The sequence below is a fragment of the Lissotriton vulgaris genome, chromosome 3_1 (assembly GCF_964263255.1).
Source record: "Lissotriton vulgaris chromosome 3_1, aLisVul1.2, whole genome shotgun sequence".
Classification (NCBI taxonomy): domain Eukaryota; kingdom Metazoa; phylum Chordata; class Amphibia; order Caudata; family Salamandridae; genus Lissotriton; species Lissotriton vulgaris.
The window spans coordinates 510559208-510583865 of NC_141689.1; positions in this window are offsets into that span (position 1 = coordinate 510559208).

Below are 24658 nucleotides of genomic sequence, written 5' to 3' on the forward strand. Positions count from 1 at the left end.
AAATTTAAAACTTTAAATTAAAACGTTTCATACATTATGTACAATTTTACTTTCATTACATTTTGATGAAGACATGTTCTTTGGCTAACCTTAACAGATCTCTAATACAAAGGTTTCCTAGCCGAGTCTAGCATCCTGAAAATGCATACATTCTAAAATAAAATTGTACATCCTAGCATTAAGGGCCAACGGCAAGGTCTTAACCGGTGTCAGATCTCTACTACCAAACTCCCGCCCTCACGGTGTGAGTGGCGCATGCGCAGAGGACTTTACCCTCGTTGCCAACTGTAACTTCCCTTGTCGTGGGGGCCCCCTTTCACTCGACGCCATTTTAAAGGTCGTCCGAGTTCCCGTGTGAGGTATCTGTAAGAAGGACAGCGTGGACTCCCCCCCTTCCCCACACTCTCTTCCGCCGGAGCGGATATCCGGCCCCCGGGAAATTCATAGGAGGGGCATATAGCCGTCTCCCCCCTGGGAGGGGCCTATGGCCGTCTCCCCCTAGGCGACCCATCCGTCGTGGGTGCCGCCTCCCCGTGGGAGGGGCCAATGGCCGCCTCCCCCCGGGCGCCCCCATCCATACTGGGTGGCGCCCCCCCTAGGGACCTTGAAATTACTGCTCACCGATAATGACCTTACCGCCCGACCAGAATAAATACGACAGTTGTTTTACCTACTAAGGAAAGAAAATACGCCTAATCTGCAACAGCTTGACGATTCATCAACCTTTCATTTCTACAAAGGAAAAAAGTCCTAAAGCACAAGACAATTTTATCATGTGATACACTCCTTCACTTTTCTACAAAGGAAAAAGGCCTATACACATCTATTCAATCCAAGGCATACATCAATGCTGTAAAATGTGACTGCATCTCTTTAATACATTCGAATATCACCTTTATTTAAACAAACATTGCAAGAAGGGGCTGGTGGGTGGGTCAAAATTGCTGCTTGTTCCGTTGAGGGCTCACGAGCAACGAGTGGTGCAGCCTTCAGAGCACTGGAACAAGAGGACGCTTCCCTGGATTCCCGCTCTATTTATCTGTCTGCGGAAGGGCGGGGGCCCTCCTCGGGTACGCCCATCTGGGCGCGGTCTTCCGGGCGGGTGTCTAGGACAACCCCTTCTGGGCGGGAAGAGCGTGCTCCGGCTACGCCGCTTTGGGCATACCAGCCGAACCACACCCCCCGCCCAAAATGGTTTCCCGGGGGGAGCGGGGCACCCATCCATACGTTCGGGGGGACCGAGTGGTCTTCCCTTTCCATATGGCCGGGATGCCCGCCATCCCCTCCCAACACCAATTCCCCATGGGAGGAGACAGACACAAGTTTGAGCTTTTGGAAGGCGGGGGGTAGTTACCCCCCCTGCCGTATTTATTAAAATATGAAACTAAATGTAAAACTTTAAATTAAAACGTTTCATACATTATGTACAATTTTACTTTCATTACATTTTGATGAAGACATGTTCTTTGGCTAACCTTAACAGATATCTAATACAAAGGTTTCCTAGCCGAGTCTAGCATCCTGAAAATGCATACATTCTAAAATAAAATTGTACATCCTAGCATTAAGGGCCAACGGCAAGGTCTTAACCGGTGTCAGATCCCTACTACCAAACTCCCGCCCTCACGGTGTGAGTGGCGCATGCGCAGAGGACTGTACCCTCGTTGCCAACTGTAACTTCCCTTGTTGTGGGGGCCCCCTTTCACTCTATGTCATTTTAAAGGTCGTCCGAGTTCCCGTGTGAGGTATCTGTAAGAAGGACAGCGTGGACTCCCCCCTTCCCCACACTCTTTTCCGCCGGAGCGGATATCCGGCCCCCGGGAAATTCGTAGGAGGGGCATATAGCTGTCTCCCCCCTGGGAGGGGCCTATGGTCGTCTCCCCCTAGGCGACCCATCCGTCGTGGGTGCCGCCTCCCCGTGGGAGGGGCCAATGGCCGCCTCCCCCCAGGCGCCCCCATCCATACTGGGTGGCGCCCCCCCTAGGGACCTTGAAATTACTGCTCACCGATCATGACCTTACCGCCACAGGCCGGATAGTTGACCGACTATCCGCCCCCCCACACCTCCTAAAGGTCATGCCTCCTCAATCCCCTTAGCCATGCTATGAAGTCTCCTATGAGTAAATCATTCCCCGCCCTGGACAGGTGAACCCCAACATTCAAGTAATAGTGATCACCCTGAATACACCCATGGGGAATGCTTTGCAAATGCGCTGAGCGAAACAATTTCCCAATTTTATTGTTGACCCTCTTTACCGAGTGGTTCAACGCCGTCACAGAGAAACCCCCCCGCCAAACCCTCATGGGGATCATGTGGGACCAGGCAATTGTGCACCCCGGGAGCCTCCTAGCCAACCAGCTGACTGCCGACAATATGTGTTCCACTAACACTCGTCTTCCCAGTCTTACCAAGTCATTGCCCCCAAAGTGCACTATGATTACAGATGGCGGTGACCTTTTGCCGCCGTAAGAGACCCTCCACAAACGATTGAAATTGGTCAAAACAGAGGCCTCCCTTCCCATGGAAGGTTACTCTGAACCCGTATTCCCCAGATGCGTGAATCGCGTCACCTGCCATGAATACTTCCCCAGCGCGCCTCACGTATGAGTGGCCCACAACCCATACCACTTGCTCTCCAGTCGGTGATCCTCGACCGCTGGTCCTCTGGTGATGGGTTGATCCCAGATTCCGCCCCGCGTCACAGGCTTGCGAAACTGTAATTCAAACAAAAGACAACAAGGGTGAGTGCATTTCGTCAGTCTTTTACAACATGTGCAGTCGCACATACCTCTTGAAACAGTTCGAGGACCAACGGCCTAACTGTTTCACTTCTTCCGCACCCAGACCCCGAGCCGTAGCCTCAGTAGCGGCCCCTATTCTGAATGAGTGGGTCCCAAAATCGCACGGGTTCATGCCCGCCGCAACGATTGTAAGTGCCAGCACCCTCTGAAACTGAAATTTCGTCAGCGGGGTGCCATCCTTGTGTCTAAGCAGGCTCCCTCCCCATGTTGCCGGCCGCTGTGCCAGGTAGTCCTCTAAATACCTTATCAGACAAGTGGGGCTCCCTCGAGCGCGCTGCACAACAACACTACTCCCTATAGCTTCCTGGTCTCTCTTGGACCTGGCTATCGAGATTAGCATCGAATCACCCCGTATTTGAATGTGATCCCTGCATAGGCCTCCCTCCATATCTTTCTTGTTCCTCGCCACGAGTTCGCTTACCCGCATGGCCCCATGGAAAGCCAAGGCGAAAGCTGCCCGGAACAGAACTGCTTCGGAAGGGGAGGAGCATGTCTCATCCAGCTTTGCTAATAGCAGAGACAATCTCTCTAAACCAATCGGGTGCCTCGTATCTTGTCTGCGACCCTCCAGGCATTGCCAACCGCGGAGCGCCTTCCTGACTAAAATGGAACCCGTCGGGTCCCGTATGCCGTGGAGCTGTGCCATGAATGATATGGCCGCCCTATGTCTGTTGGCAGTTGCAGCTGATCGGCCTTCTCTATGAAGCGCCACTAAGAACCCCAGGAAGGATTCCTCCTGCACCCAGCTATGTCTCCGTGCCGGGCCTAAAAAGGCGCAGTAAGAACGAAACGCTCCCTTATAGGCTTTCCTCGTCCTGGGCGCTAAGCTGGCTGCCACGAGGTCCTGTAATCCGGGGCACCGATCAGCCATAGTGCTTCGGGGAACGGTGCCGCCACTAGATCCGCTGTAGGTAGATAGCCCCTGAAAGCCTGCATGTGTGAACGAGAGAGTGCATCAGCTGCATTATTCAGTACACCCGGCACATGTTTTGCCCTGAACTGTACATTCAATCTCATGCAACGTAATACAATTCCTTTCAACAGTCTCAAGATCCACTTGCAGCGTGCTGCCTGCTGATTAATGCACTCGACCACTGTCATATTGTCCGACCAAAACACTACTGAGCGGTCCCTAAAATCATCTGGCCATGCCAACAGAGCCACCCAAATGGGAAATAGCTCAAAGAACCCAATGTTACCTGTTAGGCCACTGGAGTGCCACCACGTCGGCCATACTTGCGCTGACCATCGGTTACCAAAGATGGCGCCAAATCCCACGCTCCCAGCTGAGTCGGTCCACAAACCCAGTTCGTCAGACGATGCTGGGGGTTTGTTCCACGCCACTCGACCGTTGAAGTCCGCCAGGAATGCCAACCAAATGCGCATATCCTGGCGAACCTCTGCCGACAGTCTCGTGCGGTGGTGTCCCTCCTTGAGGCCGGCCATAGCCTGTGCAATGGAACGTGAAAAGGGGCGAGCCATCGGTATTACTCTCAAGGCAAAGTTAAGCTGGCCCACTGTTTGTTGTAACTGGTGCAGAGTAACTTTTTCTTTACCCAGGCATTGTATTAAGGAAGCCCTGAACTTGGCCACCTTCTCCATTGGCAGACGGAAGCATCCTTCCACAGAATCGAGCTCTATTCCCAGAAACTCCAGTGAAGTAGATGGCCCCACTGTCTTACCTGGTGCCAATGGGACCCCAAACTCCTGCATGAGAATGCAGAAGCCCTGCAGTGCCTGTGCACATTTCGTAGTGCCTGCCGGCCCTAAGAACAGGAAGTCGTCTAAATAGTGCATCACCTGTCTATGCCCTGTGGCCTCGGTGAACGCCCATTCTAAAAAACAGCTGAACATTTCAAAATAAGCACAAGAAATTAAGCAGCCCATGGGCATGCATTTATCCATGTAATACTTCCCCTGGAACGTAAATCCTAGCATGCGCTGGTCCCGCGGGTGTACCGGGAGCAACCTGAATGCTGATTCGATGTCTGATTTCGCCAGCAGAGCAACAGCTGATTCAGTAGGTCAACGGCATCGTCGAACGATGCGTACCGAACTGAACAGACATCCGGGTCAATGGCTTCATTCACCGAGGCCCCCCTCGGGGCCGACAGATTGTGAATGAGTCTATACTCCCCTGGGTCTTTCTTCGGAACCACTCCTAGAGGTGAACACACGAAATCCGCCACTGGCGGGCATGGAAAACGTCCTGCTACCCGTCCCAAGCTGACCTCTTTGGTAATTTTCTTGGCTGCCACTGCCGGGTTGTGCTGAACGGATAGCTGATTTTTACAAAAGGGGCTCCTCCGAAAATTCCCCGCCGGGATGTTGAAGCCATATAGGAAACCATTCCTCAAAATCCCGGCGGATACATGATCAGGGTATTTGTTCAGCCAGGGAGTTAAAGCCATGATGTCGATGGGTGAAGACGATTGCTTCCCAAGCATCACTTCAATACTGCTTGGATCCCCCCTTTCCTCCCGAACTACCGTTCTTGGACCTACAGCTACTTTCCGGGTGTGAGGAGTTCCCACAGCCCGCGCAAGCATGCCGGAACCTACATGTTCCCTGGGGCCTGTTACAGTTACCTCTGTTGAAACCCCAACAAACCCCGCGCTTGCCCCCATTTCCGCCGGTCTTGGGCTGTGATTCCTCACCGGCGCTTGCTCGAAAGGGCTGCGCCGGCCTTTGTTGAAATGTCCCAGACCCGCTCCCGCCCGGCGAGGACGTACCCGCTGATCCAGGCAAGAGCTGTTTGTGCCATGATACCGTGTCGAGGCAATCCCACGTTAAAGTTACATCAAACTCTTTAGACTTTCGAAAGTGAACATCATAACCTTTCCACTCATTCCCCCCGTACATGTTATAAAAATCCATGATCCTGTTCTGGTAACATGATAGATCGGGCAACACTTCAGGTTTACGTTCCCCCATTACTGCCGTAAATATAGAGAAGGCCTTCACCCAGTTCGCTACGGTCTCATCGACCCTAAATTCCGACATCTTGGCCCGCCACACGCTGGGGTGCCATAAATCTTTCTGGGTCTTTGCGTACTCTATCTCACGATGGTCGGTCAATAGTGAAAACATATTAACATATTTGTCCCCCCATATCATTTCCTTCGTGGCCGCCGGGATGTGCTGGGCTACCCTTTCGCGCCTCGAAGGCACTGAACTCTCCCCTACCATTGGCAATGGGTTCTTACCGGGTTCAACCGCCGTATCTGCTGTCTTTTCTCGGCCAACCGTCGTCACTCCCGGTGCCACCTGTGGGGGAATAGAAGGAACATTCATCGTCCCGGCTTCTCTTGACTGCCGTAACTGCTCGATTATTAATCTGGCTTCCTCGGCCGGATCGCCCCGCAGCCACTGCCCCCCTTGATTTCTTCTTAAGCCAGGGTAATACTGCCGCTAACTGAAGGGCCAGTTCTGGGGGCATCTGATCATCCTCAACCGGGGTTATTACAACAGGGATTAGTAAACCCACATCTGGACTCGGTACCGGGCTGTCCACCGGTGTGGCGGGGCCTGCTGGGGGTACCTCGGGGACCGGGCCCTCCCCTGAACCTGCCCTCTTCTTACTACGTCTCCCCCTACCCTCAGGGGCGACTCCTGGCAGGGCCGGACCTATCACCTTCTTAGGCCGCCCTGAGAGGTTGTTCTGGGCTGCTATCTGCTTTTTAACCTCTGCTAAGCCCCGACCGATCGAATCCACTTTACCCAGTTTTCGGTCCATGACCGCCATTCGGTTCGAAAAAGTGCGCAGTATCTTCTCCAACTCGGAGCTCTTTCCTGCTTTTTTGCCGGACATAACTTCGTTCACTCCGTTCGACTTGATCGACGAGGTCCTAGATCCTTCACACGCCTGATACTGAAAGAGAAACAACAAAGATTACAAGTTCTCAAAATTGCTGCCTGTTCCGTCGAGGGCTCACGAGCAACGAGTGCTGCAGCCTTCAGAGCACTGGAACAAGAGGACGCTTCCCTGGATTCCCGCTCTATTTATCTGTCTGCGGAAGGGCGGGGGCCCTCCTCGGGTACGCCCATCTGGGCGCGGTCTTCTGGGCGGGTGTCTAGGACAACCCCTTCTGGGCGGGAAGGGCGTGCTCCGGCTACGCCGCTTTGGGCATACCAGCCGAACCACACCCCCCGCCCAAAATGGTTTCCCGGGGGGAGTGGGGCACCCATCCATACGTTCGGGGGGACCGAGTGGTCTTCCCTTTCCATTATACATGGAACAGTTTATAGTTTATTAAATCAAGCACAAAAGACGGTTTTGTACAGTGCACATCCTGAACTTGAATTTCAAGGTGCTCTTATGTGTGATAACAGTGTAGGACGCCCTGTTTCAAGATCCCTAACTTTCTCACAACACCACATTTTTGCAAGGCAACTATGAGGAACAATGACACTTGTTTTCTCATCTTAGGTAAAATCGTTGTTGTGTTACAGTCCTGTTTTCTTATCACATACTACCAGTGTTTAGTTTGATTTAAGTTTTTCCTGTCTCTGTTTCAGTTCAAAAGTCTTCATTCAATTTGCAACAAATCATAAAAGCACAAATATAAAAACAGACATGCAAATAAAAAAAAAGGAACATGATTATATAAAGTGTATCAATGACCACACATGTATCCAAATAACTCTAGGTATAGCCAATAAGTAAAGTGACTCAGTGCATAAAGACAAGCAGTACAGTTATTTTCCTCTCTTTTCCATAAAATACAAGACATATAAAACAGCACTGTGCGAGTACTATAAATGGAACTAGCCATTTACATTTCACACAAGAAGGTGCTCAAAAGGTAAACACTTAGGGGCAGATTTATGAGGCCCTTGCGCCTCCTTGCGCCGCAATTGCGTCACTTAATGTGACGCAACGGCGGCACAAACAATGCGCCCTATTTACAACGTGGCGCATCTAGGAGATGCGTCACGTTGTAAAGCCCTGCTCCATAAGGAGGCGTTCCTGCGCAGGGGGGGCGTTCCTGCGCAGGAACGCCTCCTAAAAGTGGCTGAGTGAAATCTATGAGATTTCACTCAGTCACTTTCTACGTCAATTCCTTACGCCTGCTTGAAGCAGGCATAAGGGTGACGCACCATGCATTGAAGAGGTGGCTCCTGTGCATTGCAGGAGTCATGTCGCACTTGCGACATGACTCCTGCAATGTGCCGCCCGTACGCCGAGAGATGCGTCACGCATCTTCACTAACTTGCACCATGGTGCGCCGCATCATAAATGCGGCGCACCATGGGTGGCGGAGCAGTGGCGCAATGTGGCGCATGTTAACTGGCGCATCCCTTAGGATGCGCCAGTTAACATAAATCTGCCCCTTATTTCCCAACAATTCTTCTGCAGTTACCTACCAAAATCATAAAACTTTAAATGGTCTGACACACCACTTCAGTCTGGAGCAGCTGCAAATATTCCAAGGTCTCATTACATCACTGTATATTTAAGTTCCTCAGAGGTCTCAATCTTTATCTCTGTTAAAAAAGGAGCGGAGAAAAGTATTCAGATAGTGATTACCCAAAAGCACATAATTTATCACAAGGGGAGGCCAAGATTAATAAAAAACATGTCTTCTGATTTCATATTTTCCATGTTGCTCATTATACCTCAATGTAGATGAGAGTGGTTCCGATGGAGAGACTCAAGAACTTCTATCACAAAAGAAATTCCACTGAGCTGTGGAACTTGTTCAGATTTTGAATACAGAGTTAACAATTAGCATATTATAACAAAGTGATAAAGCAATGATTAAACTGACAGATGTAGGAAGCCTAATACCGGTCGGTAACGGCCGAAATTACAGAATTTCGGCCGTTACTGAACGGTATTAGGCTTTTCAGATGTAGGGGCCTAATTTAAGGATTCGGTAATTTACCGAATTAGTAATTTAAGGAATCAGTAAATTACCGAATTCTTAAATACCGATTCAGTAAATTACCAAATCCTTAATGTAGGGAGCACTTGAATGAGTGCTTTTCCCATTTTCGGATTCGTTATTTACCACCAACTACAAGTTGGTGGTAAATATCGAAAACCCCAAAAGAAGGAATTTTTTGCTAATTACATACATGCCCTTAGGGCATGTATGTGTGCCACATGTGCACCCATACACAATTCAGGGGTGCAACAGGGTGTCAAAGTGACACCCTGCCACCCTTCAATGTGTTCCCCTTTTACCGAATCGGTATTTACCGATTCGGTAATTCCCATTCATTCCTATGGGCCTCAAGGTCCATAGGAATGAATAGGAATTACCGAATCGGTAAATACTGATATCGGTAATACTTACCGAATGAATACCTACATCCCATTTACCAATTCTAAAATACTGAATCAGTAAAATTCGGCATTTTAGAATCAGAAAATCTGGATTACCTACATCTGGCCCCAAGTCTCTAAGTGCCACGGCTGAAACATTTCCACTGTCTAGCGGTGGAGGTTGAGTGTTTGTGTCTTGTTGAGAGTCTTTATCAAGGATAATTTTTATAATACTTGCTACCTGAACTGAGACTGTTTAAAAGCACTCTTAGGACAGGATTATGAGTCTGGCGGTCCAAGGACCTCCAGACCCGCGTGGGCCAGATACGCATGAGCGCAACTGTGGCGGTCCAGCAACTGCTAAACCTGTGATCCGACCTCCCCATTACAAGTTGGGCAGACAGACTTCCCTGGGACTATCGACCAAGCCACGGAACCGCCATTCCCTGGCGGTGGCATGACGCAATTGCGTCAGAGGCCCTAATATGCTTGGCAGGACCGCTGTGGTCCTGCCAAGCATATTACGAGTTTCCTCTCCACCTGCAGTGACATGGAGGTCCCTCCTCCATGTCAACCCTGGTGGAGAGGAAACAAAGGGGGCCCTAGAGGGTCCCCTATGCCTCATCCGCTTGTGCCTGCTTGCTGTGGGGCATAACATGTCCCCCCTGTGTGCATACATAACAGTTCCTGCACAGCATGGACTTTTCAGTCTATGCTATACAGGAACCTTGTAAGGTCTTGGAAAGAGGCACTGCCCTGGGAACGCCACGCAGCCTGCTGTAAATAATTTGTAATCTAGTACTTGGGCGGCAGAGTGTCTCAGAGGTGTGGGGAAGTGGTGGAGTACCGCCCATCCTAGCAACGCAAAATGTGCAATTGTTAATGGATACGATACAAAAGTATAAAGAAATTGTGAGGTGTAAGATTCTATTTCATTCTAGTTAAATAATCAGGTTACTTCCTTTGTACACTTTACTCACAGAGGTAGCAATAGCGATCACTGAAGGCTTACCCCAGGGTGCGTTAGAGGGACAGAAACTAAGGTATAGCATAACACAGGATTGTCAAATGTATATCTCTTTTACATACTAGGGGCTTAATTTAGAGAGCAGTAATGGGATACAGCTCTCACAATAACTTCACAACTCACTGTCTGCACAATTTACATGGGCTCACCTCTATGGCTACCTTAAGCCCACCAACCCTACCTTGTTGGCATCAAGGCGGCCTTCATCACACCACAGACCATACTTTTTGGGCAATAGGAAAATGTTTGTGAGTACCCATAGCTTAGGAAATAGAAGAATGAGGATGGCATGTCTATAAATGTATACAGCAAATATGTTAGACTACTTTAATTTTAAAATAAATCTTTAAAATACATCTATTGTTTCCGACTGTACTTGAGTGTGTTCTTCCTTAATGAAAGAGCATTTGGATTCCACTAATCATCACTGTGACAATTCATAGAATTAATCATTACCTGAAACACATCTCATTCAAATATTTCTCAGTGGGTTGTGGGGTAGTTGCAGCCCAGCTGGTTTTCTGTCTTGGGTGGGCACATTGAGCAAGTCCTGAATTCCAGAATATCTTTAAAAACAATTTCTGGGCAGTGTTCTTGAGGATGATCTTGAAAATGTACCAGTGGAGGCATCAAGATTTTTCCTCAGAATTTCAGTCCTGTGGGCATTGTGGATAGCAGAATTTTTGGGCTCAGGGTTGACCAGTGCTCAAGGAAACGTGCCAACCTCAGACCTTTCCAAAAACTACACACCTGGTGCAGTCCAATAAGGCGTAACCTGTGTGGATCCTACTACATTTTCTTATCCCCCCCAGGGCCCTGCAAACAACAAGATTTGGCTAAAATTACTAATTTTCTTCTCATTTTAGGAATGTTCCACAATCTTTCAGGATTCACCAAAGTCCTACCACCCGGCATGCCTACACATCTCCAGTGTAAACGGTATCCCACTTGTAATGGAGGGCTTATCAGTCACAACAGTTTTGGATGTGTGTAAGGACTACCCACACATGGAGTATAGTGCTTCAATAGGAAGAAGAGTCAGAATGCAGGTTGGTAAAGTTTGGCCCTGGGCTGAACGTGCCCGAGTTTTCTTTCAGATAAATGTGAGGAAAATAATGTTTTTACCCATACTATGATGTTCACAAAATTCTGGACAAGAAAACATGCAGGATTATCCTGGGTCTCTAGGTTTTGCAAATTTCCAGGGATGGTAGGATTCCCTGGATGCCAACCTACTCTGAGCCCGAATACTGCAGTCATTGCCCAAGGTCAGTGAGAGTAAATTGGGATTCCTTTATGCATAGTTTTGATCTACAGGCTGGCAGACTGGGAGTAAAACCCAATCGGTCCTCCCAAGGAGGCCAAAAGACTGCATGGGTGAGAGGGGTGAGGGATGATGTCTAACGCCTCCACCCCATTAGTTTTTTAAAAAAATAGTTAATTCCTTGAGGACTAGTAGTTTTTCTGCCCCCTTGCTGAGTGCAGATTGGAGGTTATCCCCCATATGCCCCTCATGGGGGCAACTAATGCATGGCTACTTGGTGGTGGATGCAACCGTATGTTGTTGAAAACTTGGGCATGTTAAGCCCATGTTTGGCCCACACCATATTTGTGTTTTTTAACTACCCTATTCTTTGAAGTCTAGTGGGCTATCTGATTCCTAAGAGAGCAGATTGGAGGTAAATTCCCCGATCAGTCACCCCCAGAGGGGCAGAAAGACTATATGGGCACAAGGGATGGGGGATGTGGTCCAATGTCAGGACAAGCCACACCGCAACATTTAAAAAATAAATAAATAAACCCCAGGTGGTAAATCCCCCAATCTGCTCCTCCCAACAGGAGGGCAGAAAATCTGGGCTTTGGGTGTGGGGGATACAGCCCAATGCAAGGACTGGCAGGACCACACCCCATTCCTTAAAAAAAACGTATAGAGGGGAGATCTGGGGTAAAACCCCCAATCTGCCTAACATGGGGGCTAAAAGACAGTCTGCGCTTTATGGTTGGAGCACAGTCCCATAGAAGAAGAGGTTGGTTCCCACCCCATTCTTTAAGTAAACAAATAACTCCTGTGGCTACTGGGATTTCTTCCACCTGCCCCTCTCCTTCATAGGCAGGGCAGATTGGGGTGAACCTGCAGTCTTCCTGGGGGCAAAAAGCCTGACTGTTCTTAAGAGGTGGAGGGTACATTTTGTGGCTAGTGGCCATTTCCCCGTCAATGGGCAGAAAGACTGATGGGAAGCTCCGTGGATGGGGGGGAGCAATTGCTAATGCCCAGTGGCGTTACAAAAGTCAAGGGGGGCCCCCTGCAAGGTTCATGGAGGGGCCCTCACTCCAGATTTAATCCGGAGCTCTCAGGCCTGAGTACTGTGTGTGAGGGGGGCCCCTGCAGCTCAGCCCCCCCCCCCACCCAAACCGCAGGGGCTGAGTGGGCCTATGTTACGACACTGCTAATGCCTGGTGGACTGTTCCTCTTACCTTTCAAAAACCTGAGTGGTCTAGTGGGTGGTTCCATGCTTGGAATTTTCCCTTCTGCAACAATCACTGACCAGGTATCCACTGAGTACTATGGAAAAGGGAACATACAGCCCATTCCAACAATACCTGTCCCATTATGATAGGTGCTCAGTGGGGGAGAGCTATACCTCCAAACATTGATCACAATGAGGCTCCTGCTCCTTTCACAAACTGTGATGTCAGAAAGCACTGTGAGCTGATTGTCACAGTAAACAACAAGCATTTGCAATGCAATAGGTCTCACATTACTGAAAGTTTGAGCTATTGTAATTGCATTATCATTTGCAACGCCAATAGCTCAAACTTTCAGTAATGAGAAACCTACTGCATCGAAAATGTTTATTTAATCTTGACCTTAGCTCTGGGATCCCATGATGTGCTTCAGCAGGCCAGCGGCCTGTAGAAAAGGGCCCAAATGGTCCCCCTCCAGATAACAACATGGATAGATGCTGCATTTGAACAAGAGGGGGAGAGGGTGTAAGCGTGAGGAGTCATGAGATGGCCAGAGCTGGCCAACCAAAAGCATCAATTGGTGATGGCCGCTGGGAGGGAACCAAGCACTGAAAGGTGGGACAGATGCCCAATATTAACCAATCAGACAAAAGGAATTAAAAAAAAGATCCTAATTAACCAAACAGAATCGCTGGGCATGCCCAAAGTCCCCAATAGCCCATATACCAAATACAGTATGCCTCTCAGAGCAACTCATGCGCAGCCCAGGCTCGACCGAATCTCGCGTTCACGAATTTTGCGGATTTGCGAACTCGCAATCCGCAAAATCCGCGAATTCTCGCGAATTTGCGGATTTTTTTTTTTTTGTGTTTGCGCGGGTTTCTGCCAGTTCGCGAGGGTTTTGTACACTTTCGCAAATTGCGAACTTACCTGTCGGGTCGCAAGTTTCGCGAACTTGTTGTTTCTACGTGTCCAGCCTGTTTGGGACACTCTTCTTCATCACTGCCACTCTCTGTCACCACTGCCACTCTCTGACTACTCATGCCACCCTCTGGTCCACCCATGCCACCCTCTGTTTCATCACAGCACCCTCTGGTTGTCCAGTCAGTGTACATTATTGTGGCAACGCAAGCACACCTTCCCTGCCTCAAGTGACCTGAATTAATTTGGGGCTGATTAATGTGTCACAGAATATTTTTTTAGCTGGCACCTGCTTCCTTAGTGCTTCCTGATTAGTGATCTTTCGCACTTGCTAAGTGCTTTCATTGTTGCAAAATTAGTTACAACACCTGCCCTGCCCAAACTGACAATAATGAATTAGGGGCTGATTAATGGATTTGAACTTCCAGCCTGGCTCCTGCTTGTCTCCCTTAGCTGTAATTCAGGACCTTTGTGGCATATGTGTAACTATTCTGAGGTTCAGAGCAGGGTCACATAATAGTTGCAACTGGCAACTGAACTCTGGAGGGGCCCCTCAGGAAGCACTACAGGAAATGGCTACTAATGATGAGCCTGAACTTTTGAACCTGGTAAGTAGTTTCAGTTTTGCTAAGATCGTATTTCTGCAATTTTGCACTTATTCGCGGGGCGCGAAGTTGTACTGGGAAGCCGCGAACTCACGCGAACAGTGCGAGCAGTGCGAGCAAAATCCGCTGCTCGCGGATTTGCGGATTTTGCGGGAGATTCGCGAATCTCGCGGATTGCGAATTTACCGAAAATCCGCAAAATCCGCGAGCGAAACGGATTTTCCGCCCATGCTTACCTAAAAAACAACATCATAAACAATGAGGGAAGGTCTTAAAAGTTTAAAACAGAAGGGTTTTTTCCATTTAGTGGTTGTGAAAAACACTAATTTCCTCCTCTGCATGGGTGAAGTAGTATGTAATATATGAACATCTCATCCCTCATACTAAAGTGTTTTTTAATGTGTTAGTATTTTATGAATTATTATAAAATGTCTATCAGAGAGCTAAGCAGGCTACTGTCCATACCTAACAAGAAGGGACTGGGGCCTCATTTACAAGTTTTGATGCAGGGCAGCTCAGTAAGTCACTTTGCTTTGCTGCGTTGAGTCACAAGGAAAGGACATGAGTGCTTTGTATTTACGATATACTGTGCATTTCGGTCCTTTCCCACTGTGCTGGGGCAGTTTTGGCTGCCTTGAGCCAACACAGTCACCGTTGCAACAATGGTGCAAGGGTGTCTCCATTGTACAAATTATTGTTTTTGTGCAGAAATGGGCTGTAACGGGGAGAAATAACTTTATCTCTCCTTGTTTTTTACTCGTTCTATGTGTTCCGCATTCGCAGCACGCATAGAAGGAGGAAAATGCCTCCATTTATTGTTTTTGTGCAAGAAGGTGTCTAGTAAAATGCCACAAGACATTGGATTTGAAATCAGGAATATGAAGTTCAGTAAATGTTCAGCTAATTTCTGCCTTATATGAGGGGCATCACAGTCCTGATCGCTGCATTCTGGTAGTTATATCCTCCATTGGTTTTCATTAACCAATGCACCTGAAAAACAATGATTTTATGTTGATGGAGGGAGCTGGCAAATATATGTGTGTTCAATATTAGTATTAAAGAAATGATTTACCAGATTACAATGCTACATAGCTTTGATTGCAGAGCATATATTATGTTATAAGTGAAAATTGGGTACCGTGATTAGTGAAAGAAGTTCACAGACAAAGGTACATGATATAATCATAAGCTAGACCTATGTAAAAAAAAAATATGAGGAGTGTCTTTATGTATCCATGTTCTCCAAACTCATGAGATGCCTCTTTAGACTGGCTTTAAACTTGTCAAGTGCAGGGCAGTCATAATTATGGGTGTTCCAGTGCTGGTGTCGGGCTTCTCCATTAGCGCTGCCAGAGGCGCAACTAGAGCCAAATTCTGAGGGGGGCTAAGAACATTTTTTGGTAGGGCTGAACCTTTAATCAGTAGGCAGAGTGGAGCTGCAGGGGCTCTTAGAAGGGGTGAAACAACTGCAAGGCCTAATTAACATTCAAACAGTCTTTTAAAGACCTGTGAAACGTTTGGGTGCGGCTCTGTGTGTGCCCGGGATCTGTCTCATCCGGGCTGCCACACACGACGGGGGGGGGGGGCTGAATCCCGGTGAGTCCAATGGGTGTTGCACGCCTAAGCGCTGCCTGCGGTCGTGCTCGTTGCCCCGCCTGCGGTCCTGTCAGCTGGGGAAGGCAGCGTCGGAACAGTATAAAGGGAGGAGTCCGCAAGGGAAATGCGTTTGGTTGCTCTTCTGGGGCTCCGAGTGTTTCTCGAGTCTTCGGCTGGCAACATTGTTTCCTTTGCTTCTCTCCCTTGCGGCTCTATTAACTCTTTGTTGCCCTGCAGACTGGCTATATAAAACAGAAGGAGACAACACTTTAAAGAATACTTGTTTCGTTGTTAGGGGAGCTTGTTCCTTTTTGACTCAGCTATTACTCCCACACTTATCTGATTGGTAACCAGACCCTGTACTTTTTGCTTTAGTTTTTTATTCTTATCTTTCTGCTAAGTGGGAAATGAGTTTTGGGGTTTTCCCACATTCACGCAAAATAGATACCTTCTTTTTTCTACTGGTCTCTTGATCTTCTGAGGCTGCTCCTATGAGGTTGGTATGTTTTATATTGCATCTTTGTTTGTGGCTACACTTCCGCTGCCCATATATTCATTTAGTGACTGTTTCTTTTCTAGATACCTTGTGTGTCTTACGCCCCATTTGCAAATGTGCTGCGCATAGGAAGAACACATATTGGCAGGTATACTATCATAGTGGGAGATAAATACATACAGTTAGCTGTTTGTCACAGACAACGTACTTACCTTTGTATCTTTTCCTCTTAGGCATCTTGGTGATACCTTACTGACAATCCAGTGGATTCTACCCCTTCTTCCTTACCTTGTTTTGTCTCCCCTTTTTCCCCACCTTCCCTCTTTTGCTTTGACCATGTTGGGCATAGGAGGTGGGTGAATGAAGGTGGGGACTAGCATCAATTCCTACATTTTGCCCCTGCTTGCATCCAGGTGAGCCGCACAGAACGCGAAGCCCACGTTCTATATATTCCCTCGTGGGCGTATTGGAGGAACATCCGATAACGTTGGCCGATGTGGCTAATATGATAGGCAATCGACAGAAAGAAACCCAAGCATTAACTCTCTGAGTCGATGCCCTACAACAGGCTTCCCATAGTCCACCACCACCTGATCTGGTGCCCGGAGCCCATAATGCCTTTTTTGCATCACCCTCTCCTCCGTCTGCGTATCACATTTCCACTCCCTCTTCCATACCCCTAGCGCCTCCAGAAAGATTCTTTGGTAATGCAGCCAAGCATGCAACATTTATCAACCAATGTCAGCTGCATTTTATGTGCAAGGTGTCCTGCTTTCCCACTGAGCAATCTAAAGTAGCCTTTGTCCTGTCGTATTTGGGTGGCACAGCAGCTACATGGCCCATTCCTTTAGTGGATAGAAACAATCCCTTGTTATATAACTACGCAGCTTTTAAGGAAGAGCTATGAAGCCTATTCAACAGGCATTCTTTCATGCAGTCAGTAGATACTGAGTTTCTGAACCTTAAACAGGAGTCAAAAGACCTTATGACATATGTTTCTTGTTTCGACCGCTTGTTGCTGAAGCTGGATTGCCTGAAACCAAGCTAAGCATGGGCGGAAAATCCGTTCCGCTCGGGGATTTTGCGGATTTTCGGTAAATTCGCACTCTGCGAACGCTCGTGAATTTGCAGAAAATCCGCAAATTCGCACGCAGCGGATTTTTTTTTCTTGGTGATACAATTTTGCAGTGTGCGGCGTTCACTTACTGTCATTCAGCGTTTGCCGAGTTGTTTTTCTCAATATTTTGCGAGTGCTGCGCCATTTTGGATCTTGTTGCGGGATCCGGCGGGAGTTTGGCAACGCATCGCGAGAGTTCGTAATTGCGAACATGTAGGTGCGGCGGGCAGCAACAATCCCGCACTCGCGAAATTACAAAATTTGCAATTCTGCACAAGGAATCCACTAGCAAGCAGCATAGACCTTCTGAAAATGATGATTTTTATCAGAATAACTCCTCAGGTTGACATTTGCCTGCACTTTTTTGGATTTGAGGCCTTTTGACTTTCTTTGGATCACTTTTGGATTAGAAATCAACTTTCACAAGTAAGTTTGTTTGGGGCATTACAGTTGCTGTTCTGCAGAAAAACGAATTTTGCAAAACTGAAAACACTCAGCAGGTGCAAAAGTTCACTCATCATTACTAACCATTCCCTGTAGTACTTCCTGAGGGGCCCCTCCAGAGTTCAGTTGCCTATGTTTGTTTGGGGCATTACAGTTGCTGTTCTGCAGAAAAACGAGTTTTGCAATACTGAAAGCACTCAGCAGGTGCAAAAGTTCAACTTCAAATTCATCATTAGTAACCATTCCCTGTAGTGCTTCCTGACAGGGGCCCCTCCAGAGTTCAGTTGCTAGTTGCAAAAATTCTATGACCCTGCTCTGACCCTCACAGCAGGCTCATAGAATAGCTACAAGTAGGCCACAAAGGTCCTGAAAAAAAAAATTGCACTGCAACAGAAAGCAAATTACAGATAAGAAAGCAGGTGCCAGACTGGAATTTTAAAACAGTGACACATTAATAAATCAACCCCAAATTAATTCATGTCAGTTGAAGCAGGGCAGGTGTGCTTGCTTTTCCCCCCATAATATACAGTGATGATGAACCAGAGGGTGGCATTGATGTACCAGAGGGTGGCATGGGTGAAACAGAGGGTGGCAGTGGTGAAACAGAGGGTGCTGGGAACCTGTGATGATGAACCAGACGTAGAAACAACATAGTCGCGACCGTTGCGAGCCGACAAGTAAGTTCGCAATTACGAACTGGTACAAAACCCTCGCGAACTGGCAGAAACCCTTGCGAACACCAAAAAAAATCCGCAAATTCACGAGAATGCGAGTTCGCGAAAGCCAGATTCACAAAATTCGCCCATGCTTAAACCAAGCGTAGTGCTCTCTTTACAAAGCCTTGAGAGATGACTTGAAAGACATGCTAGCTTAGGTAATAGACCCTCCGGAATCTTGTGATGCCTTAATTGATTTGGTAGTTAAGTTAGATCACTGCTTGAATGAAAGAAAACATAAAAAGGGACGTACTGGGACCAGATTCGCTGCCTTGAGAGAGAAGAAATCAGAGTCAGAAAAACCTGTTGAGGAACCGGAAACAATGCAGATGGGCAGCATTAAAGGGCCTATGAGTAAGGAAGAACAACAGAGACAGAGGGCTGCTAATTTATGTTTATACCGTGGTAAATCTGGACACTTCCTCAGAGACTGTCCTATCAAACCAAAATGATGTACGGAGTCGGGAAACTGACCAGCCTGAGCAAAGTGAGACAAATTGCTCGGGTAAGACAGGTCTACTACTTGTCTCCCAACATTTAAGTCTTAATCAAGCTCCCTACCCCGTGCACCATTTTTTCTTTCTAGCACAGCTGACTTGGAGACATGAGAGTGTTGAAGTACAAATCATGCTTGATTCAGGTGCTACGGGGAACTTCATAGATACTGCATGGGTCGAGAAACTGAATATCCCCATTGAACCAAAAAAGACAGTGGCAGTTATTAAAACCATAGACGGGAGTCACATGAAATCTGGACCTGTCACTCATTCCACCATAGACCTGGGTTTGCAGATACAGAACAGACATTCAGAAAACATCCAGTTTGACGTCATCTCCTCGCCACACTTCCAGGCAATAATAGGACTTCCTTGGCTGATGAAACACAATCCTGATGTTAACTGGAGTGATCACATAAAAACTTTCACCTAGGAGTATTGCAAGAAACACTGTCTAGAGAGTCACGCTCCTTTACAACGCATAGCTGGAATCATTGATTCCAGTTTGCCTGTATTTCCTGATTGCTACGATTCCTTTAGAGAAGTGTTCAGTAAAGAGAATGCCTCTGTCTTACCATCCCTGTTAGACTTGGCATCCTTGGCGTGGGCCCCCTTACATCACTCTCCGGTGGCACCCCCGACATTTAGCCCCGTGCGAGGCCCACACCAATGTAATCCTGTCCTCTATCCACCCCGATCCCCCATGACCCCAGAGAAATAATGGCAACCCCCGCGTAGCACCCCCAATCCCCCAGATGCATGAAGCCTAGCCACAAGGTAAAACGATAGAAGGCCTAGGTTAAGCCATCACCCTTTCCCTAGGACCCCTGACTTCATAGCCCCCACGCAGGGCCCCGACCCCCAGAGAAACCTAGACACCAAACGTGCCATGTCCGGCTGTGGGTAGAGAACCTCTTCCAAACGAAAGGGGGTGGAGTAGTTTCAATCACACCTCCTGCCTCCCCCAGGGATGGCCCCCGCACCCTGCTGGGCATCTGGAAGCCCTACAGCTGGACTTCAAAGGATCAAAGTGCCGGATGGCAGGAAGCCCCGACAATCAGCCTGAGAGGGCTCGGACTTCAAAGGAAAAGAGAACTATAACTGGGGCCGCTTTGAAACGATAGTTAGAGTGGAAGACCAGAAGAGGAGAGCCCTGCTGACCTGGTTGTGGCTCAGCATTTGGTTTGGAAGAAACATCCTACGCTTCGTGAGCCCTGCTGACCTGGTCATGACTCACCCTTTGGTTTGGAAGAAACATCATACGCTTCGTGAGCCCTGCTGACCTGGCCGCGGCTCAGCCTTTGGTTTGGAAGAAACATCCTACGCTTCGTGAGCCGTGCCGACCTGGTCACGGCTCAGCCTTTGGTTTGGAAGAAACATCCTACGCTTCATGCCTAGTCCTGTGGACTTGGTCGCGGCTCGTTCTACTGGGGAAGAATGCACGCTCACCTCTGGAGCCCCCTGAGCCCTACCGACCTGGTCGTGGTAGGAGCCGTACAGAGGTACGGGCCGTACACCACAGAGAGAGTCACGCCGTAGCAGAAGTACAAGCCATACAGAGGTGCGGGCCGTACACCGCATAGAGAACCACGCCGCAGGACAAGTACAAGCCGTACAGAGGTACGGGCCGTACACCGCAGAGAGAACCACGCCGCCTGAGAGGTATGAGCCGTACTGGGATATGAGCTGTACCCTGCTGAGAGAACCAACACCATGGGAGTAGTATGTTCTGGACCCGTGTTCTTGTACCACGCGGCTCGAGGATTGAGAGCCTGGTACACAATGCGCCTGAAAGCATCTTCACATCCCGCGGCTCGGGGATCGAGAGCCTGGTACGCAACGCGCCTGAAAGTATCTTCACATCCCGCGGCTCGAGGATTGAGAGCCTGGTACGTAGCGCGCCTAAGAGCATCTTCACATCCCGTGGCTCGAGGATTGAGAGCCGTGCGCCGGATACGCTTCTCCCCTGGCCCCAGCCACGTTACCGATACTCTTCACGGTTCCCCCAGAACCGCTGACAGAGGGTATCCCGTGCCCATGGACTGTGAACTACCACCCTTAGTGGACTGTGAGTACGGGGAACATTCCAACTAACACTCCAGATTGAACTATCCTTCAGACCTGTCCGACCTAGGAAGGACCCTGATCCCCAACTTGAGTGAATAGTGTATTCTTTGACCTGGTGAATTGATTTATAAAGAACCTTTTCTTCATATACCAAACTGGTGTGGTGTCTCCTTTATAGTGTGGCAGAATCTCATTGTGTACAACTATAAATGCCTACCCCTCTCATTTGAGGGTCTGACTCGAGTGCTCGGCAACGTTACGGGAGGAGGTGGGTCCCGCGGTGGTCAGAGGTAACAACCTCTGTCCCCCAGAGACCTTCCCCCTCCAACAATCCCATAGGCATTATTACTGCCGCAATGATTTCTTCACTGGAGCTAAAATACCATGCAGTCGCATATATGCCTCAACAGAGAAAGAAAACATGTGTCTGAGGGATTATCTGGATGACATGTTACAGAAGGGATTCATACGACCTTCACGATCTGCAGCTTCATTCCCCCCTTTGGTTTGGAAGAAACATCCTACGCTTCATGCCTAGCCCCCGCACCGGGACTGGCATTACTGGGTACTCCCAGGACATCAGACCAGGCGACTGTGACAAAACTGGAGGCATGGCAAGCAACAGGGATAAGCACTTTGGGTGACTTGTACAAAGAGAACATGTTAGCACCTCATGATACTTTAATGGAGGAAGATGGTTTACCCCCCGGGCCAGTTTTTACTTCACCAATCATTACTGGGCACACTAAGACATAACTGGGGTGACATAACCTCCGAGCCTCCAACATACCTCACAGTCCAACACCTACAGGTGATGGGTGGGGACAGACACCACACACGCTGGTTTGTCGATTTTCTGCACTACCACACCACCCACAACTTCTCACTCTGCATTGTCAATGGGAGATGGACTTGACCTGTCCCTGTCTGTCCTGACCAGGAATAGATTGCGATACTAGAGAGTTCCTGTAACATCCCACGAAACGCCAGTTTTAAACTCATTCATTTCTAAATACTACATAGGGCATACCTTACCCCTGCCAACATCAACAGTTGTTACCACACAACAAGCACTGTGTGTCCCAGATGCTCATGTACTGATGCAGACCTATTACATATGCTGTGGGCCTGCCCATTACTACAAACATACTGGCATGCCGTCATAATAGCATTATCCACTTGTACAGCGTGCCTGATCTACATCATTGGAAGATATGCCAGCTGGGCCTTTACCACAGGTCCAAAAGACACAAAGTCACCACTCGTTTCCTGGACCTGGGATGTTTAGTTGCCAAACACCTTATGACAAAGACATGGAAATCTACACTCCAACGTTTATTGCCTGGAAGCATTCAATGGACAACTGGGCACAAGCCAAAAGTGTCGTCCTTCATAGAGAAGATACATTAGGATTGCAAAAAAATCCCATTTCTGCTTCCTGGGATGCCATTCTACCAGCTTTGCATTCACACAGAGAAGGTGAAGGTGTACCAGAACCCACCGAAACGACTAACAACCTGTCACAATAAGCAAAGGAATGACTGGGGTGCCCCCTTCCTCTCCATATCACCTCTCAATTCAATGTTGATGAGACAACCTTGATGCTTGTTGGCCCCTTGCTAGATGTTCTACTCCCCCTTCTCCACCTCAGATAATGCCTCACTTGCAAGCACTACAAATTATTTGAATGTGACATGTGGGATGACGTATGAGTTTCTGCATCAACTGTAAGCTGAGATGCACCAATTTTTATTTTTCCCCTTTTTTCTGGTTGGATTTTTCTCCCTTGTCCCTCTTTAATTTTCATGCTTATTGTTGACTTAAAACTAACGAACTATATTGAATATCCTTTTTCTTCCGCACATTGTCTGCACTGGGGATTCTCTGGTTAAACACACCTTTATAGAAACATGCACGATACACAATATTTAGGTGATTTCCCACTATACTATGTTAATTACTGTGCTGCATCTCAGAGTTTAAATTGCATGTACCACATCTATATTGGCATTGTATATATTAAGAGATATTACCATGATACGCTACTGTGAGAATTTACCATACTATGTCTCACACGTTGTAGCATGATGTTGGATACTTATTTTCTTCTTAGATCGAAAACTTAAGAAAATTGGTCATGAATGGTAAAGAGATTTTGATCATGAAACTTATTTTTAGTAAACAGATTCAAACAAAAAAAAAGAGGTCTGGCATGATTGAAGCATCAAGAGACCATCATCAGAAAAGCCACTTGGGTTGGGACCACCTAAAGGTAGATCAATATGTGAATACTTCAGAATAGAAGATGTGAGCAATATAAAGGACAATACATAAAAGACAGTACTAAAATACGAATTATCATTTATTCTTAAAAGTACCATAATATAGGCTACTTCTGAGCTCAGAACTCCTAACGGTGCATACATGTTTTCCATTAATTGATTTAACTCTTCCTGTAGGGTACATTTTATAATTTCTTCCATATAATAGTGGAAATGATGTGTTAAAAAAGTGATACAATTAGTGCTAAAAACTATAAGCTCAATTCACAACGTTTTTCTGGGTCATTGTGTCTCACTCCTGTGTTCCTCGATTTCCAAGCCAAGACATGTAACGCACAGATATCTAATTCACAAAGGTTTGTCCAGGACTCCACGTGTCCTGTAAATTCATGGGTACATTACTCAAATCTGGAGTAAGACATCTACTCACAGACACTGCTTTGGATAGAGACAGGAATACGGCAGAACCAATAACAGAACACATATAACTAGAGAAAAAAATGTTTTTCTTTCAATAGAATAGTTTTTAGACCGTGTGATTACTTTAATAATATATTTGACCGAAATGAAACATCAGTCAGGAACGTCAACGTGAATGAAATAGTTCAAACCGGTTATTAACACCTCCCTGCTTTGTTAGCAGACGTGATGTAACAGTATTTGACTCTGCCTTTAATAATGTGATCATTTCTACCTCAGATATATTTAGCAGTGGAAGGTGTCTGGTTAAACGTGTCCAGACATTTCTTTACAAAATCCCAGAGTTTCGCAATTCTGAGGTGAGTCTGCCTACTCGATTTTCGGCGAGTGACTAATTATGTGTTTGGGTGTTCTTAGGAGTGTTCCCTGATAGAACACAAACAAGTTGATGCCATTGGCTGAGTAGATTGTTAGGTATACCGCTGCCAAGACTAAACCGTGGCACTTTGCGAGAAATATAATAACAAAACAAGTCAAGGCGAGGGCCTGCAGGCTCGCAATGACAAACATTCTGAGCGATGATTGTTGTATATATGCTCAGCAGAAGATAAATTAGGCTGTAATGTCCCGCCTCTCCCAGGTGGCGACCTCCTTTTAACATTGCTAGAGCAGTGCGCCGTAATTTGTGCTCAGAGCGTATCACTTTCAAACTCCTTTTCCATCCCGAAATCCAATCCTCCTTCTAATTTCGCAAAAAAGTTTAAAAAATCCAGCTCTTCTATCAACCTCATCCCTTCACCCAATCAAAATGACCCTCCTTGCTTTAAATCTGTTCTAAGGCCCTCATTACAACCACATGCCTAACTGCATTCAAGGGGCAGGAACGGAGATTTTGAGTGGGCAGTGTAGTGTCTGGCTTAGTAGAAATACA